Here is a 17,206-nt window from a genome sequence, read left to right as displayed (position 1 = left end):
ATTTTGTGTTAGATAGTGGATGAACTAAGCTGCACCAAGGCCCAGTATAAGAAGTTGGGGTTAATTTGGTACTCTAATAGAGCCTAAGAAAAAATATGGAGTCGAAAACATAAATAAGATTCCTTTAAAAGATCACAGACCATCATTCTTCTGAGGGAATTTAACCACCCTCTCTGAACATTATGCACCTGATGAGACAGGCAAAACAAAACTGAACATGACGCACACAGGACAAATGACTATCAGAATAAAGCAGGAAACAAACAGAGGCCAGTCACAGGAAAACATGGAAAACACACAGACTCAGACTGACTGAATACAGGGAACGGGAGACAAGACTAGCAAGACAGAATGAGGACAGAGAAACAGAGAAACCAGACAGACAAAAAAAGAACAAAAACTAGACACACCAATGAAGTCGGTGTCAGAAATACACAAATCCATGATGTTGTAAATAAATGTTTTAAGTCATTTCTAATTTTTAATGACTAGTCTCATTTTTGTCCAGAGTGGATGCCCATGAAAACGTTTCCCAGTCCAGACTTCCAGTTTGATACAACACAATAACCAAATATCCCAACTGGGAAGTGTTAAACTTAAAACTTTCAAACAATCTCTTATTTTCATTAGGATGGAAATAATTACGACAAAGAATCTTTCAGACATCAGCCAAATCCACATTTTATACCCAATGATAGCAGACCTCCATATAACATGAGAGAGGAGATTGCTGTGATGAAAATCACTGCAAAATGGTATCTGCAAACCACAAAGTACAAGACCCAGAACCACTGGCTTCACCTGCAGTTGAAGTACTGCAGAGGAAATTTACAAAAAGCCATTCAAGAGCTTCAAGAACAGCTGGGAGAGGCTCGTAGGAGCAGACCCGAGTCTAACACTGAGGAGAACTTCACCCCTGAGGTGACTGAAGCTTCTGTTGAATACAGCAAGACAGCTAACACCACTGCAGAGCTGAGTCTGGAGACCTCAACACAAACAGCAGAAGCTCCACACACAGACTCCACAGAGCTGAAAACAACTAAGAAGCAGCATGAAGAGATCGAACAATTCTCAAAACTCAAAAACATCAGGAAGAGGAAGCTGCAAAACGCAAAGAACAAGAAGAGAGAATCCGCTGTGAGATCGCAGAGCTCAAAGCCAAACTCTGCGCCACTGAGGCCCTGCGTGAAAAAAGGATTTGAAGACACAGAACTTGAAACAAGAGCTGGAAAAGACCAAAGCTTCCTACCTGGAAATCGTAGAGAAGCAAAAATAGGAGAACGCAAACATCACAGAGAAACAGACGTAGAAAAGATCGTACTGCGGGAGACTTTGCAGTCTCTGCAAGAGACAAGGAAAAAACAAGAAACAGAGGCCAGCATTACTGAATTAGAAAATCCTCAGGACCAAAATAAGACAGGACAGGAGCCAATAGCAGAGAAACAAGCAAAAGTGGGGAAGCAAAGAAAAAGAAAAAACCCAAAAAGAAAATGAAGCGCATTGACAAAATGAAGTTTTTCCTCCCCACTGTCACCCAAGTGCTTGCACACAGCTTGTTTTTTTTCTTTTATTCAGTTCAGTTCAATTCATTCAAAAAAATTGGAATTGTGAAGATTGAATTTTGTCTGATTTAAAAAGTATTTAAAATGTCAAATTACCACAACGCAACAGCAGAAATAGTTTTTTGCTCTGTGGATAGTTTCCGCTATATCTGTGCTGTTGATGCCTTTGGGGGCATTTTTTATCAGTTAACCTGTTTTGGTTTTATCTCTACTAGCAAGCCCCCGGGCTCCACGCGGGAGACGGGGAACAAACAAACATATTTACACACCTGTAACCATGACATTCCTTATGAAACAGAAAACTGGACACGTGACAGCAGTGCGAGAACTTTTGTCACTCACATCACTCATACTTCAGTGCAGGAAGATGTAGTTCACTGTCAGCTTTTACAGCCACGAGTGAAGGATCTGCTATCTGTTTAAAGTCAACACAGCTACAGTGCACATTTGTATCATCCCCTGTGTTGTGAATTTTATGAGCCATGTATCTGCTGATACATATGAGAAAGCAGCTTGCAGTGATGTATCTTCCTACTGCCATGCGGGCACGACAAACAGACAAGAAAAAGATATATAACTGTAACAAGACACTGCATTTTTTAAATTATTTATATAAGAGCGTATAAGAAACATTTAGGATTAGATAATGCAAGATATAGATACCTCTGCATTTTACACAGTCACATAGAAGTGAAATCACAGTTCATTCTGATGAGTAAGTGAGAAGAGCAGCAGACACTCAATATCTCTCAGTACAACCAGTCCAATAGCTTCTCGTAAGGACAGGATCAGGTCTCACAGTGGAGGGAGCAACTGTGGATATAAATCCAGCACACACACTGTTTGAGAAATACACACATATATCCAAGGCTAAAGATTTTGGCAGGAATGGGAATGGCATGAATAAAGATTTTCTGTTGTGCATGCTGAGGAATTATTTGTAGTCTCTTGTTTAATTACAAAGCTTCTCATTCATATGTCTCTCTTTACACTGTATTCTCAATTTCCTAAATATCATCTGTTGTTTTTCATCTCCAATTCTCACTGTTTCTATAATACCCAGATGGTGTTATTATGTCATGATAGCAGGTGTTTCATTAAGACTTGTAGTGCTGATACTAAGGATTGAGAAATTTACAGACAGGGACATTTTGATGACCCGGGCTACACATCGAATGGTACCTCTGAGACAACGCATGATGATGTCTTTTAATTCAGCCTCAATTGGTATCTGGACAGAGTCAGGTCATCACAATCACACACTCCAGCAATCAACATTTGTATACATGCAATAGTGTCGTAATGTGTCGAAAGCCTACATTAGCCACACAGATATGGGAAATGTAGATACAATTACAGTGCCTTGTGACGTTGAATATCTGAACACAGTGTTACCCACCACCACTGCTGTAACTGATCACTATGGCCGTTCACAGAAACAACATCAATGTAGCTTTTTTTCTGCTTCAGGGTAGATTATGTTCAAGATCTAAGAAACCACTGATTACTGATCAAACACTTCTCTGGAAATTAGTGTTACAGTCTATCAAAGATCCCAGTTTGTGGATAGTAAGAGGGCATATAGCTGAGCATGAGTGACATCCATCCATCCATTCTCTTCTGGCTATCCCAGCTGTCGGTCGCAGCCGGTCGCCAGTCTGTCGCAGGGCGCATTTCTTTCATATAGTAATTCTACAACAGCAAAGCCATGTCCTTGCTGACCAGAGCCTCCTCAGTTCAAATTCTGTTTTCCTGTTCTTTAATCTCCTCCACTGTGAACAAGAGTTTTGCAGTCACAAGAATAACGCTACTGTCTTAACAATACAGCCAAAGAATTCATTAAATAAATGGATTAGTGTTATACTTTTTTAATACTACTTTTCAATATTTCAATACTTTTTAAATACTTTTTAAATTGTACAATTCATCCATGTAGTGGTGGGGATTTTTAAAACTTGGATTTGTACTGCTCATATATATACAAAAAAGTCCCACTCCCTGGAGGTGGCATGTGTGCTCCTTAAACTCAACCTCGATTAGAGGCCGTGGACTCTGAGGGTTCTGCACAATATCTTAACTGTTCCTAGGACTGCACTCTTGTTACACAGACCTCTGATGTTGTATTGTCTTATGTTCCTGCTCAGGTGGTTGATGTAATGTCTAAGAGGAGTTTCCATGTTGTGGTGAGAGAGGTAATTGCGGTTGGAAAGATCCGTCATGATTACAATTGTTATTCCTTTAGGAATAGAATAGAAGAATAGAATCAAACTTTATTAATGCCTTGGGGAGGTACCCTTAGGGAAATTATGATTAGAGCAAACACCAGTTCATGTTAAATCCAAAAAAAGACAAAAATAGGTACAGTAGATGTAGGTCATGTTTGGTGATGGTGCTGTTCATCTCTTCATTCCAGAGACTGGTTAGATGTCTGCCTTTGTGATGTTGACTGGTTCATGCTCTTCATCTCACTCTCCTAGATGTTTTTCCAGCTTTCCCCAGTTTCAGCTATCTCCTTCTGCTTTTATTCACTTGTAAACCATGGATGGTTCTTCAGAGAACACATTTATTGCCTTGGCTTCTGCCTCTCTGATATTTCTCTTTAGCCCAGTAGCCAGAGCTCTGAGTCTTTGCTTAGCAGTTTCTTGAGCCTCAGTTATGGACATCTCGTTGTACCTCTTTTCCTGTTTCTTATGACGTATTTCTGCACCTGAGTTAGCCTCCAGCATTCTTCCCCATGGGGGTTTTCCTCTGTTGCAGTAGCATATACGAGCTCATTGGTTTCAGTGAGTGAAACTGGCAGTGGGGATATTGCATAGGGCAGTATTCACATCTGCAAGCGTCTCCTCAAATGCTCTTGGTTGGGTGGCTCCTGTCAGCTGGACCACAATTTTCATCCTTAGTCTAGATGCTGGGCATCATGCAGTTCTGGCCTAGCCCGGGAACCCTTAACGGATACATAGAAAAAAAAAATAGGACTTACCGAGTTGATAAAGAACGTTGTGCCACCACTCAGTGTGATTGCTCTTATTAAGTATAGTGAAGACAGATAACAGGACACAGGGTAAGTTGATGTTGCTTCATAGTACAGGCTCCATGGTACAGGATGTGGTTCACCTGTGAAATATTAAAATATCAATTAGGAAAAAGACTGACACAGATCACCCAGTGGTGCTTAAGACCTCTGCATGTCACATTGATGAAAACTGCATAATTTTGTTTCTCTGTGGTTCCCAGTTTCTCAGAGCTGTCTAAGTAATGTTTTAACTGAAAATGTTCACTGCTGTTATTTCCAGTGTTTGCGTTTGATGTTATTAATCGGCATTAAAGCATTGTTCAGTTCATTATGTATCTTTACATTTACTGTTACCTGTTTTTCAGGATTTTCCACTCTTAACTAAAGATGAAATGTTTATGTTAAACAAATCTATGTGATTTGTACAAAGCAGCGTGGGAGAGAAAATGCGATGTTTGCTGTTTAATGTCATATGTATGTTGTATTATTTTACTGTTGGTCAAGGCAGCAACAGCTAAGCCTCAGATACAGACCTTTAAGTCTTAAAGCCAAAAAGCCAAAAAACACGAGCAAAAATAAGTTTATGTTTACAAAGAATAACAGGACTAAAGACAATTTAACGAGAGCGCCTTATTTTCACTACAACAGTCAATAAAATGTCTCTCTTAGTTTAAAAACTTGCCCAAGCTCAAACTCATGGCTGCGCCTTTTAAACCCGCTCTTAATTAGGTAGAAGTTGCCTAGCAACACAGCAGAAATTGTGACTGTGATAAGAAAAAATGTATGATGTTTAAAAGATCAAAACAAGCCATATGTTTAAAGGAAGAACTCATAATGCTTCAGTTCAGGGAAAGTCAGAACCGAGACATTAGTAAGATTTCAATGTCATCTTTCCATTTTATCTGACTCAAGCAGGATAGCATAAAAACTTTCAAGCTGAATTTTATTAAACTTGTTGGTAACGTGTAAAATTAAAGGTCCTAAGTGAAACATCAGATGAAGGATCTCTTAAATCTCTTGAACCCCCCCCCTCCCCCCCCCCCCAAAAAAAAATATGCTATTAGTCAATCAAGTCTTAAAAATGATTAAACTAAACTAATATTGATAATACCACCTAATTTCATGAAATTTGGAGGAGCTATTGCTGCTATTAGACTGGCAGGGGCAGTGTGAAACATGCTGCTTCCCCAGTTTGTTAGTGATTCAGACATCGGCCACTTCATGTGTGAGATTTGACCCTACAATGAATGGAACCTAATGCAGGTTAGTCAGTTGACTATTTTTTGATAGTTACCTTAATATTTGGGTAATTATGGTCTATGGGGACACACCCACCACTTTTTAATCATATCACATAATTATCAAAATATAGTTTATAAACTGTGAGTCTGTGTTTGGATCCCATTTTAATGTCTTAGAGGCTTCCTCTCCTTCACCGTTTGCAGTTTTTCCCTCTTATGTTTTCACTGTTTAGGACATTTTCCAAAACAGTCATATCTTTTAGTGAGGTGAGCAACTGAAGGGGCAAAGACATGAGATTGTTCTATTAAAATAGTCATATTCAGTTCATATTTTAATAGGGAAATGAAAAAGAGTGCATGTTAAAAGGGGCTGAAATGGCATTCAGTTTATTGGCCTTTGGCAAATTATTATTACATTTAAAATTCTTTATTTAAAAATGAAATCTCATTGAGATGGGGATTGCTTTGTGAACAGAAAACATACAATCTGAGACTAGACAGACATAAAACAAAACACAAATACATACTGCAGGTATATTGCAAATATAACCTTTAAAATATTCTGATTAAAAAAGAGAGAATGTAGTTTCTATTTTTCATTCAGTTCATTTTATTTGTATAAAGCAGTTTTTTTTAACCTAGTTTGGCTAAGTTCAGCGTTATTAAGAGGTGCAACTTGTGCTAAAATGTCCTGTGACCTGACATTGTAAGTACTATATTTAAATGTACCAAGGGAGAAGAGGAAATTGGGCATTCTTTGAAGTAAAACTTTATAAATAAGAATTGTGCACGTTTTTGTTTGATAAGACAAAAAAGATCAAACCTTTTCGTCTAGGATCAAATGGTGAGTGAGAAGTATTTGGACAAGAAAAACATAGTAGTTTACCAGATGTTTTCAGGTCTCGAAAGCTATTAATTCATATGAAATAAAACATGAAGGCAGAGTTTTACTGATGGCTAAGGTCAGATTTTTTCTCTGTTCTGTACTGTAGGTTTAAGGACAGAGAAATAAAGGGTCAAATTCTTAAAACTTCTACCTAACTGATAGGTCAACTAAAATAGACAGAAGAAGACATCTCTCACATAGAGGCCAGAATTTCCATCACTGTGCCCTGATTTCACTGTTCCATCAAGTTTTCAATATAAATGGAGACTGGCTTAAGCTCGCCTGCCGTGTCAGATGGTGCACACAGGGACAACAGGACGAGATGTAGACTGTGATTAACACTTCTGATATCCACCATCATTTCTCAGTTCAGATGGCTTTTTTCTTCTACCCTTCTTGGCCTTTAGATGTAAGATAAGATGAAACTTTAATGATCGCCCTGGAACGGGGTCAATGGAGCCACAAACAGTAACAAGACAGAGCGAAGAAATAGAATACAAAGGCGAGAGCAGGCCATATAAATACATGCAGACAGCGAGTATGAAATAAACTAGAAAAAAATACTCATATAGGCGATAAATGGGTGGAAGTACACAAAATGTAAACAGCATTACTATAATGTATTGAACAAAATTACGTATACAAACATGAAAATGTAGTTCGTTTAAAAACAACAGTAATAAAGCAGTCACTGAAATGACAGCTCTACAAATGTTGTTCTTTAAAATGTCTATAGGGATGATTTAGTTTGAAGTATTCATGAGCTGACAGAGTTTTCCTCAGAACTGCAGGCAGGATGTATCATTGACTGCTAACTCCTCTATTTTTCATCAAAGACTCATCACCAAAGGTTGAACTGGAGACCTCTAGGTATGATATTCAAAAGGAAAAAACACACAAAAAAACAACTCTAGCTGCCGTCTGGGATGTCTTGCATGTTACACCTTCACACAGGCACTTAAACATGAATGTGAAGGCAACAATCAAAACAAACTGAAAAGGTTTTCACACTGTGAAGCGAGGAGAGGCTGGTGGAGAGGGTAAGGCATGTATAGTAACTTACAGTATTCGACTAATATAAATATACGTATATGCTATGTGAAAAAGGCAGTGAATGCTGGTGTTGTGAAAACAGCGGGAAGTTAGTTATTGTTGTTTGGACCGACAATTTACCTCACTGTAGAACTGCCCTTGAAAACCATTAGGGTATTTGACATAAAAAGTTTTACTGATGGTATAAGGTCAAACAGAAAGAGAGTAGTGACACCTCGTGACACCTCGTAAAAAACATTTTTAGATACTTTTCATGGGGGAAAATAAGCAAAAATGGCCACAATCACAGAACTTGAAAAAGTTGATATCTTGGCTGCCATGTGTAAAAGTTCTTCATCATTTTATATTAACTAAAAGGATACCCTTGCTTTGCCTGTGAATTGTTTGTGATTGAGCAATGAGCTTATTTTCTGCCTTGATCTGTAACAAATCAGTGAAAAAAGCTGAGGAGTCATTTATTTCCCCACAGGAGTACTCACCAGGACCCAAATTCAGGTCAAACTGAGTACTGTGTTCAGCGGCACTGGCTAATCACCACATTAGAGCATCTGATTTGCTTTTCAGTGTTTTTGCAAAATGCAAAGCTGAGCTCAAAGTACCACAAAATGACAGACATGGAATAGCTGTTTCTCACTGTGGCAAAACCACTGGAATCCTTAAATGGAGTTTAAAGATCGTTCTGACCTTTGAACTCTTGAAAATGCTTTTCCCCTCAAGCAGGAGCACGCTGCGTGACTGCTGTTAAGAGTTCATAATGTACAGAAGCTGCTGGGATAAAATCTAATTTGGACATTTGTCCCAGACTCTGCACTGCAGCTGCATAATGAATCCAATAAACACAATACACAACTGCCAGGCACTGATGTTAATGGGAACTCCAGAAGTGCTCTAGAAAAGGTGGAGGTCTAGCAGTGTACATTCAGTGGGACTTGTGGTGTAATTGCATTGTACAGTAGATGTTAATGCAGCCGGTCAGTGTAGTTAGGCTGATGGCAGCTAGAGGGCGAGACCGGTGTGTTTCTGTAGAGAATGTTATGTTATGTGGGGCAGAGCAAGAACAAGAAAATAAAGTGTGGTTATGAATCGTACAGTGGACCCGCGTATAATTGAATAACACGACATGGTGTCAGAAGTCCTGTACTGATCCATATAACCTCGACTGAACGAACCTGTGTCTGGCGGAGCTCGACACAGGTTTGGAGTGGTCCAAATGGATACGGAGGTTCGAGAGATTCCGTCTCGCCAGTAATTTGAACGTCAGCTCGGAGGAAAACCAAGTCGTGTTTGGTGGCCAGGGCTAAGCCAGCAGATAAATGAGCTTGTCCTTAACTGTCGGACATGTTGCCAAGTGAGAGAAAACCACACAGAACCGCTGATGCCATCACAGTATCCGGGGCGGCCGTGGCAAAAGCTAGGAGCCGATCTGTTTATGCTGAGAGGGAAAACCTACCTTCTTGTCGTGGATTATGCCTCAAGATTTGTTGAGATTGCCCCTCTCACACCTTCAAGATCAGAGGACGCGATCCTTCATCTCAAAGGGATTTTTGCACGACATGGGATCCCCGAGCAGCTGGTAACAGATAATGGGCCACAGTTTTCAGGGGCAGCTTTTGAGACATTTGCAAAAGTGTATGGCTTCTGTCACATTACAAGCAGCCCGAAATATCCCCAAAGCAATGGCGAAGCCGAACGAGCAGTTAAGACTGTCAAGAATCTATTGCGGAAAGCTGTTGATCCACACTTGGCTCTGCTCGCTTACAGAGCCACCCCACTGCAGAATGGCTATAGTCCAGCCCAACTCTTGATGGGGAGACGGCTTCGCACCACAGTGCCAATACTGCCATCTCTGCTAGACGCCGCACTTCCTGATAGTGTGGCTGTCACCCGGAGGGAAAAGGAGAGGAGGACTAAAGAGGCACAGTCATATAACCTTCGTCATCGCGCACGCAGCCTCGACAGGCTCACTCCAGGCCAAGAAGTGTGGATAACAGACCAGAGAGCCAGCGGCACCGTTATTGGCAGCCACTCCACACCACGATCATATCTCGTGGAGGGACCTCGTGGGACAATTAGGCGGAATCGTCGGCATCTTGTTCCCATGAAACACTCTCCAGACCAAACTGAGAGCAATAATGGGGAGCCAGAATCTGCAGAAGCCGGGGAGCAGTGCTCCACGGACATGCCAGAGACAGTTTCTCCAGAGCTTCCATCTACACCCAGAACCAGATCCGGAAGAGTGGTTGTGAGACCAACCAGATTGGACTTATAACGGATAAGATGGAAAGGACTGTTTTATACAAGAATACCCCTCTTTCGTAGTATTGTTTGCACAATATGGGTAAAAGTGTAAAAGCTAAAAGGTTGTCATTTTCAAATATGCATGTTCAGAAGTTGGGAAATGCAGGGGGTGTGACAAGTTAGCATGTAAGAATTTGTGTTACTTAACGGGTTAATTAGAGTTAAGATTTTCATTATATAGTATTCCTTACAGGTAAGCGCAGGACCAGACCTTCCAGCCACGGAGGCAGAATAACCCTCTAAGGTCTGGTGAGTCAATGGTAGTCTACCCATTGATTCTAGAAAGGGGAGATGTGGTGTAATTTGTGTTTGTCATAACCAACAATTTTCCCTGAATTCAACTTTGATCAGCTGTACAGCAACAAAGATGAATCACAGATTTATTAAGTTTCACAAGCAGATTGATGCAAATTGTGTCTTATTTTTATTCATGTATTTAAATCAGAGTTGGAATCACTGCGGGTGCCAATAATTCCAAACATCCTCTGGTTCTGCCTTCTAAATATGAGGATTCAATACTTTGTTTCTTTTCTTTTTTGTTTCTTTTTGACATTTAAAAAAAATGTTTTCTGATATTTCATTAATTACAAATAATTACTAATTATTCTTAAGTAAGAATTATCATTGTCGTAACCCTGTTCTAAATAGTTGTGCTAACATATCTGAAATTCAGCACCCATGAGTCTTTCTGATGGTACACATCACTGCCGTGCAATATGGAGTGCTATTATATAGTACTGTGGAAAGATTTTGAGCCATCCCTCATCTTTTTTATATTTTGCTTCCAAAGAACCAGAATCTCTTGTATTTTTTTATTGGTCTTGAGCTAGCATTTCTCAGGATTTCTGAAGGTCTTTTAAAGTTTTTCTTTGTCTTTTGCTGATTTTCACTCATTTTCAGTCCAGTCCTTGTACCTGATCAACATTACTTAAGGTGTGTGAGATTATCTTGACAAAGAACAGAATAAAAGGCAGCCAGAGTCCAAAGAAGAGCTTTGGATTGTCCATCAAGAAACCTGGAGAACTACTGCTAAAAGCTAAAGGCTTAAGAGAGTGCAGACTGTGTTGAAGAATAAAGGTAGTCATGTCAAATATTGACTTTAAAGCTCTGGACTGACTTTGCACAGCACTCTGTGTCCTAAATTATAATGTGGTTTTTAATTGTGTGTTTTTCTTTTTGTAAATTGTGGCTTGCAAATGACTTGCTATTTGCAAGTCATTTGCAAGAATTATTGCATCAAAGGTGTTCATTACTTACCCTTAGATAACTTATGCAACATGCAAAAGGGTCTTAAAAACAAATAAACACTGTAAATATACTGTAATAAACTTTGTATATTAAAAAAAAACAAAAAGGAATACTTGATTCAAATTACACATTTCTCATTAAAAAAAAACTTTGCAAAAGTGAACCATGTCCATTTTAAAAGTATAAGACTGATTTTGGCCTGTTAATGTTATGGTGATCTGTTATTCTTTACATGCATAAAACAATCCGGGCCTCCCTCTGGACCCCCCAGAATCAGCTGTTTTGTACAATACCTTTACTATACTTTATGAAGCTTTGTGAAATTTTACCATCCATACTATAATGTTAAGGTTTAATCTCTGGCTCATTCAGAGAGCCTAACTCTGGATATTAAAGTGACCCTGGGCAAGATACTAAACCACACGCATCCATTGGTCAGTGAATGTGCATACATTAGATAAATAAAAATGCTTGTAGTTAAAGGACTTTGAGTGACTAGACAGACTAGAAAAGTGATATTTCACATGGTAGTCAGTGTTTACCTTTGAGCCCCACTCCTTACTCCTAGTTTAGTGTATATCCTGTGATGGGTCCTGAGGCCCTAAAGTGCTGTTTATTTTCAGGTCTTCACATTCAATTCACTTAAACCTGAACTGTAGTTGCAGTGGGAAAAATAAAAATAATAAAAAGTAGCAGATCAGTCCTGTGTGAATCTCTCTTTGATTCAAGAGTTGTGGAGTTTGAGTAAGAAAACATTAAAGAAAAAACGAGCAAGCTGATAAAGACTGATTTTTTGTGCATTTGCAAAAAGAATCTATATGTCTTGAAAATGCATTTCTTTTAAAATGCATATATGTACTTTAACACCCTCGTATTGTAGATAACAAGTACACACAATTTTTGCAGGGAAATGTGTGCAGACATAAATATGTTCGCCTTATCACCGACTGCAGGCAGAGGAGTCTTCGCACAGTGACAAAGTGCACAATGCCTGCATTGCGTTGCCCATTCTTCCTATCACCATTGTCATCTGAACGTTATTTATAGATAGAGGTGGCATACATTCAAGATAACATGTCCAGCGGTGTGAAGTCATTCATTCATAAAAGATATCAGCTATTGTTAATCAAAGTAAAGTACCGTGTTCACTCTGTTCTATTTATTCAAGCACTTTTTCCTGATTCCAAAGGACATGCAAGAATAGCATTCATTGAACAGGAGCCATGTGCATATGTCTTCCTTTTTAATCCAAATATGTTTATAATAAAGCAGCTTAGCACACAAGAGCACTCAAGTATGCAAACGTGAGCGCACACCTGCCTGCACAGAGGCCACAGAAAGAGCTGGAACCGAATATTTCCACTGCTAAAAAAAGGAACGGATGATGATGATGATGATGATGATGATGATGATGCGGCCGCACTGGTAATTATGGTTTCTAATGTGGGACCAATTATCAACAACCATAAAGCTTTACTGCTGCCAGCGTGCAATTAGATTTAATTAGATGTTGGAAATTTGACTGTCAGAAAGAAGACCTAAAGAATAAGTGCTTTTCTCCCAAATGTTGTCTGTTCTTTGAAATGTTAAACTTATGCTGATTGATCAGTGAAATAGTCCAAGCAATAAAGCCGGAAGTTTAATGTCATACAAGTACAAATTTAGGCATACGGTATATTTTTGTGGGGTTTTGAGACCAAAGTGTAAAGGCTAATTTGGATGTGAGTGCCACAGGATATTATATCAATAAACATGTGTATGGCTTTACTTTCTCCAGCCATTGATTCTTATGATATTTTCTTCATTTCACAAAAACCTGACTTTAAAAAAAAAAAAGGTCAAACATGGTGAAATGAGAACATAACTTTATTAGGAACACCTGGCTCATTAAATGATAACCCAAATCTGCTCTATGGCTAGAGATGAGATTACTGTGTAGGCCATCCTAGTACAGAGACAAGTGCAACAATCATTTTTATGATTTGAGCTTTATCCTGTTGGAAGCAGCCATCAGAAGATGGGTACACTGTGATCATACAAGCTGTGGAATTTAATGCTCGATTTAATGCTGTTATGTAATATTCTGACCCTACCATCTGAATGTCCCAACATAAATCAAGACTCATTAGACTGAACGATGTTTTTACAATGTTTTGTTGCCCAATGTTTGTGAGCTGGTCCAAATTGTAGACTTGGGGTCCGTTCTTCGTACCTCGCTTACTACATCCAAGATCAAATGACACATCCAAGATCAAAGCATCGCGCTAACTTTGAGCTCGCTATTCCGGTTCTCCGAACACACCTGTTCTTGACGATTAGTATACCTGGATGAAGTAATGTGAGATCACTGGGTGGCTTAAAAGGGGCTACGCATCGATAGTAGAAACATTGATCGGCAAACCTTTGATTGGTCGGCGAAAATGTCGAAGGAGCGCGCTCGGTATTTTTCGGCAGCAGAGCAAGAACTCTTGAGTGAGGGATTTCAGGAGTTTCAGAGTTTAATTAAAACGCAAGGGAACGCTGCAAAAGCAAGGAGAGAGGGCTGGCAGAAAGTTGCTGACAAATTAAACTCGTAAGTAATTTAATAATAATAATAATAATAGATTGGATTTATATAGCGCTTTTCAAGGCACCCAAAGCGCTTTACAATACCACTCTTCATTCACTCTCACATTCACACACTGGTGGAAGCAGCTACGGTTGTAGCCACAGCTGCCCTGGGGCAGACTGACAGAAGCCAGCCTGCCATATCGCGCCATCGGCCCCTCTGGCCAACACCAGTAGGCGGTAGGGTAAATTTATTATATTACACTATATTATATTATATTATATTATATTACATTATATCCTCTTTCACATTAGAGCCACGACAGGACCCACTAGAACATGGGAACAAGTGAAAGTGCAATATAAGAATATTCTACAGAATGGTAATATTTATCACTTATATTGCTTTTAGTCTCTTGGAAAAGAACCCCTGAAATAATCTGTTTGTTTGTTTATAACAGCAACCAAGAAAAGGGCAGCGCAAAAAAAGACAGGTGGTGGTCCTGCACCCCCTCGTCAACAAGTTGGTTAAGTAAATAATACCCTCACCGGAAAATCGATATCTCTCAATGAGCACACTGTCGCGCTGAGCTAAAGGATCCTGTCTGTCCCGCAATATACGCTGAGTTCTGAAAACTCTCCTTATCAATCTTGCACCTTCCGCAATGGGTTGCTCGCGTAAACGGACAGGATATGACTGCGACAGACTTCCCAAATCCACCTTCGCTTTTATAGCCGTGGTCTCTCATCTTGATTACACGAAGTAATTTACAATTACTACTCTGAAATATGAATTACATCTGTAATAATCAAATACATGTAATAGAATGATTAATAGTACATTTCCCTTTTTTTAGGAAATGACCTGTATGTATCTGTATGGAATCAATGAAAGGTTCAAGTACTGCATTAACTTTAGTTACATTGATAATATTTATTTATGGTAAAACAGTGGTAAAATATCGCTGTTGCTTTCGTATAAATGAAGCGGACATACCTGAGTGGCCGCGATCTAATCCTGTTTACATAAAGTAAGCCTGCTCCCGAGCAGGTTTACGCTTACGGATCTGTTGCTATGACAGCAAGTCCCGGATGAGCTTTGGAGAACCGAACGATCCAAGATCACGCGAAATCGTCAACAATCAAATCCAGCTAACTTACTTAGCGAGGTAGGAAGAACGGACCCCAGGTTTCCTGTTCTTAGCTGACTTGGTTGGCACTCCTGTGGTCTTCTGCTACAGGAGCCCATCTCCTTAAAGGTTTGTGTTGGGAATTTAGAGATGTTCTCTGCATGCCATGGTTATAATGAGTAGTTCTTTGAGTTACTGTTGCCTTTGTATGGGTTTTAAGCAGTCTGGCTATTCTCCCAGGAAAAATCACAGTAGATCAGCAGTTTATGAAATACTCAGATCAGCCCATCTGGCACCCACAAAGATACCACATTCCAAGTCACTTAAATCATCTTTCTGCTCAGTTCTGATGTTTAGTTTGAGACTTGCCAGGTTGTTTTGACCATATCCACATGTGCTGAGTTGCTGCCATGTGATTTGGTATTTGTGTTAACGAGGGAAGTATGGTAGGTACTGGGGTTTGGTTAATTGGTGATTCTAAATTGGCCACAGGTGTGAATGTGAGTGCAAATGGTTGTCTGTCTCTATATGTTAGACAGACTGGCAACCTGTCCTGTCCTGGTCCTGAGCCATGTGAGACATGAGGTCAGAGCTCACTTTTGACTGTCCACTTAGTGAGAGCTGTGAATTCTGCTTTATTGCTGCTACTGCAGCAGTGATGAAGTGGGACGTAAAGCAGTTAAACTCTCTGCAGTCACTCAATACCACTCATATTTCTACAAGGATTTCTTCATATTCATACAACTAAGTACATTACAGAGTCTTTAATAGTCAGAAACGTTATGTTGGCTTGAAATACAATATCTCCCTCTTCTGTTACTGCAGCTTGAGGTGGTTCCACAGAAAAGGAGTCTGAAAGATGAAGGTTCTGCCTTCAGTAAGCCTGTAGTCTGAGAGCAAAGTGCTCTGTTGAGGTGGTACTATGAGGTCTTTAAGATACAATGGGGCGTGATTAATCAAGACCTTGTATGTGAGGAAAAGGATTTTAAATTCAAGTTTGAATTTAACAGAGAGTCAATGAAGAAAAGTCAACATGCCTTCTCTTTCTAGTCCCTGTCGGTAATCTTGCTGCAGGATTCTGGATCAACTAAAGGCTTTTCAGGTGTTTATAACAACTGGCTGATAATGAATTACTGTAGTCCAGCCTAGAAGTGGTGCTTTGAGCTTTCTTTAAAGTTCTTCATTTTTCTTCTTTTCATAATTCTAAATACAGTCTAAAAATCTGAAACAGGAATGCGAAGGCTAGTTATTGTGGAAAAGAGAGTCAATTATAGATAATACAGTTATTTTAACTGTATGAATTCTTCCTATGGCAAATATTGGTAGATTTATTTATTCAATGCTGAAAGTCTTCAGGTTACTCTATAGTTTTGAGAAGTCGACTGAAATTAAGATTGATTGACTCTAGGAGACGAGGACAAGGATATCTCATATTGCCAGCATGCAGAGAACAGAAGAGAAAAGGATGATGACACACAGGAAGAACAATGAACTTTAACCAATTAATAGTGCAATCTGAGGTGGTGGTAAACGTGTTTATAAGGTTGGTGGCTGCAGGCAGAGACTACAATAGATCCTGGCTGCAGGTAAAGTAATAAATCATCTGCATCTTATAGTTTATGATTTGGGATTGGATTCAAACAATGTTTATGTTTTGACAGATAGCTGCAATAAGTGGTTCACTGAATATGGCAAATAAAGACAGACAGACTGAGCATCCTGATACAGTAGATTATCATATCAGATCGTATTAAACCGCTTCCAAATGACTTTTACAAAATCACATAGAGCAGAAGGTAAATAAAAAAAAATATGAAAAAAAGGATGCTGCATCATTATTTTAGCCCTTAAGCGGAAGCAATAGTAACTGATTTGTTGTTTATTATGTCAGTCACCTGATTTGGAAAAAAATGTGTGTGATTGTGTTTGTGTGTGTGTTTGTGTGGGTGCTTTTACATATTTAAAGATATATAAATTCATAATTGTCCATATGAATTAGGTTCTCTTAACTCCTTGTCTGATGAGGAATATTATCAGCAGTGTTATTCCACTTTCAGTTGTCAGTGTGCAAACTTCCAAGAAGCATGACTCCAAATGTTCCAGGATTAGTTAATGTTGCAGTCGATGTCACTGAGGATGTGCTTTTTGTTAGCTGTCACCTTGGTTTCTGTACAGGTCTTGTCAAATCTTGTGATCACAGACATCAAAGTTCCAAGTTCTGAGAGATC

The 17,206-nt window shown here is 39.3% G+C and overlaps 1 protein-coding gene across 4 annotated transcripts in view; it reads right to left on the bottom strand.

The window, feature by feature from the left end:
- Positions 1-17,206, bottom strand: part of LOC113016462 (beta-1,3-galactosyltransferase 1-like) — a 203,118-nt gene that overhangs the window by 53,869 nt on the left and 132,043 nt on the right. Inside the window, exons 3-5 of one of the 4 annotated variants that reach the window (XM_080297204.1) lie at positions 4,543-4,676; positions 2,226-3,334; positions 1,250-1,341 (exon numbers count right to left, since the gene is read on the bottom strand). The gene's annotated coding sequence lies outside the window, so the exon portion shown is untranslated. The remainder of the gene's footprint in view (positions 1-1,249; positions 1,342-2,225; positions 3,335-4,542; positions 4,677-17,206) is intronic. The other 3 variants (XM_080297203.1, XM_080297202.1, XM_026159303.2) reach the window with 3 other exon arrangements.

This window comes from Astatotilapia calliptera, chromosome 23 (genome assembly GCF_964374335.1).
Source record: "Astatotilapia calliptera chromosome 23, fAstCal68.1, whole genome shotgun sequence".
Taxonomy (NCBI): Eukaryota; Metazoa; Chordata; class Actinopteri; order Cichliformes; family Cichlidae; genus Astatotilapia; species Astatotilapia calliptera.
The sequence above is the reverse complement of the archived record's forward strand: the minus strand, read 5'-3'. Positions and strand labels throughout refer to the sequence as shown.